Genomic DNA, 2500 nt, shown 5'->3' with positions numbered 1-2500 from the left:
GCAAACTAATGGGAACAGCAACTTCAATACAATGCTTTTAATAATGTTAACCTCCAGTTTACCAAACTGCCTTACCTTACCTGTACAACTCCATGTTTCAACCTTCAATCCTAAAATGTAAAAGGTGGTGTTGGTTAAATGTTAATTTAAGTGGCTCTATCCTGGGCAACGTTTGAATGTTTGAAAGTGTAACCTCAGTTTTAAAGGTGCTGTAGTATGTGGATAGGCCCTATAGCCAAACCTCAGCTCAGAGAATATTTATCTCTAGTTGACACAGGGGCCCCTCCCTCTGTATAAGGTAATTTAGATGTTTGACTGCTCCCACCTGATTTCTGACCAATCAGGACATTTCTTCCCTAATTGTTTTGGGGAATCGATCTTGCCTGGCAATCACAGGTGCCTGAAATGAAACAACACTGCAGAGAGACGTTAGCCTGGCTAACGCCAGACCAAATCTCAAGAAGCTTTAGTCTGGGAACCACACATTCATTTTCTCATATTTGAGGCGTGGTTTACGAATGCCCAGAGCCGTTTATTGGGCACTACGATTGTCTATCAAATGCGTCTGTACATAGCTCATAGCCAATACAAATAAAATTATATGTTGCCATGTTGGATCCATAGATATAAATAAACGACAAGCTTTGGTGTGTCGCATAGATGTCGTCATCGTCTTGCTGTCGCTGCCCCCCCCCCCCCCCCGCCCGTTCTGTGATTGGTTCCCTCGCTGAGGAACAATCGGATCCATGGAATCCAGGCTGCCTAGCAGAGTGAAATGAATTTGCGCGCAAGGCAGCATGGGTATACCCAGGCTAGAGAGACATAGGGAGGGAGGGATGAGAGAGAGAGAGAGAGAGAGCGAGAGAGAGAGAGAGTAAATAAAGGATGGACCTTGGCTTGGAAGGCAAAGGAACTTTGTTTTCTACATTAATGTCATAATATTGCGTTATTTCTGCTTTCTTTAAAACTCTCACATCTAACTTACGGCACCCATATTATGGCCAATTTGTAAAATGAGATCAATAAAGGATTTTGTTGCATTAAACTCTGGAATGTGCTGTAGCTAGGCATGTAGCTCTAGCTCTGGTCCACTCGTGCAGCAGGTGTCAGCTAACATGCCAACACGGAGAATGACAGCAGCTAAGTAATTTCTGTTGACACCCCGGCTGATAGAGTCCGACAGTCCCAGGTGTGATCATTGTCCATAAAAAATACTGACACATTGGCCATTTGATGGATGGCATTTTCGTTTTCTCTATCATTTTTTCTGCTGAACAAAAATAATCAGTAATTCAAAGGAAATGCTCTGGCTTGTCATAATTTGCTCTGTTTTTCGAGCCAACGTACATGCAGCCACCACCACCTTGTGACATTGCACCACGACTTCTGAATTGAAAGACATTTTTCATTTGTTTTTTGGCCATTCATCATAAAGACCGAGTGCACTCAGCCCTTCCCTCCTTATTTATTAAGCTGTCTGTTCCCTCGGTAATCTATTCTCTTTGTCATTTCAGAGTAAAGCGAGTGCTACCTACGTAGCAGAACGTAAACCCGTGAGAACGGGACCGTCTCACGAGGCTAACGGTGAACAGTTTGTTGATGTCTCCCTTGTGTGAACAATGTGTTCCCACGTTTGTAGCGTCCTTGCCAGAGAAAGCGAGCATTTTATCAATCGACAGAAGGGTTGCGGAGCGAGGGGGCGTGCTGCAGGCAGCAGTGAGTCATTTGGATTGTTGAACTTCAAGGACACACTGATGTTAAACTGTCAGTGTTGTTGACAAGAGATTGCTGTTGACAATTTAGCACAAATACGCCATTCACTTTTTGTTGCATCCGCTCCACTCGTTCAGCACCAGACAATGATTTAGACTAGAGCATTTCTGGAATAATTTGAGTAGGCTGATCTGTTCTGCATTTTAATGTGATGAAAAGATCATGAGTTATGGTTGTCTGTGAATAAAAAGTAAGTGTGTGTGTGTGTGTGTGTGTGTGTGCAATGGTTGGTAAAGATGGTTGGTGAAGCATAATCAGTGAGTCACATCACCCACCCTTGTTCATGTCTCGGCTGTTCTTCGTTCTCGCTCCATCTGCGTCTCTGTTCTCACCGCTCTTTTTTATCTCTTCCTCTCTCTCTCTCTCTCTCTCTCTCTCTCTCAATTGACTTCAATTCAAAAGAGCTTTATTGGCATGGAAGTAAACATTTACATTGCCAAAGCAGTTTCAAAAGTAAACAAAGGAAAGATGAAGTACTATGAAAAAACAACAACAGTACAATAGAATAAATGAGGTCATGGTCAGGAGAATTGAAGAGTTGGTCAAATGATTTCACGGACCTTGGGCCAAAGAACGACAGACTTGGACCAAGTCCTCACCAATCTCTGTAGACATTATTCACAGAACAATGTCTGAAACAATTCGACATACTAGATAGAGCTATAGCTCTCTCTCCCATCCTCGTCCTGCTCTCCTCATCTCCTGTTGAAAAACAGCCCTCCACCAC

This window comes from Micromesistius poutassou (genome assembly GCF_964030765.1).
Source record: "Micromesistius poutassou genome assembly, chromosome: 6".
In the NCBI taxonomy this organism is placed as follows: Eukaryota; Metazoa; Chordata; class Actinopteri; order Gadiformes; family Gadidae; genus Micromesistius; species Micromesistius poutassou.
The sequence above is the reverse complement of the archived record's forward strand: the minus strand, read 5'-3'. Positions refer to the sequence as shown.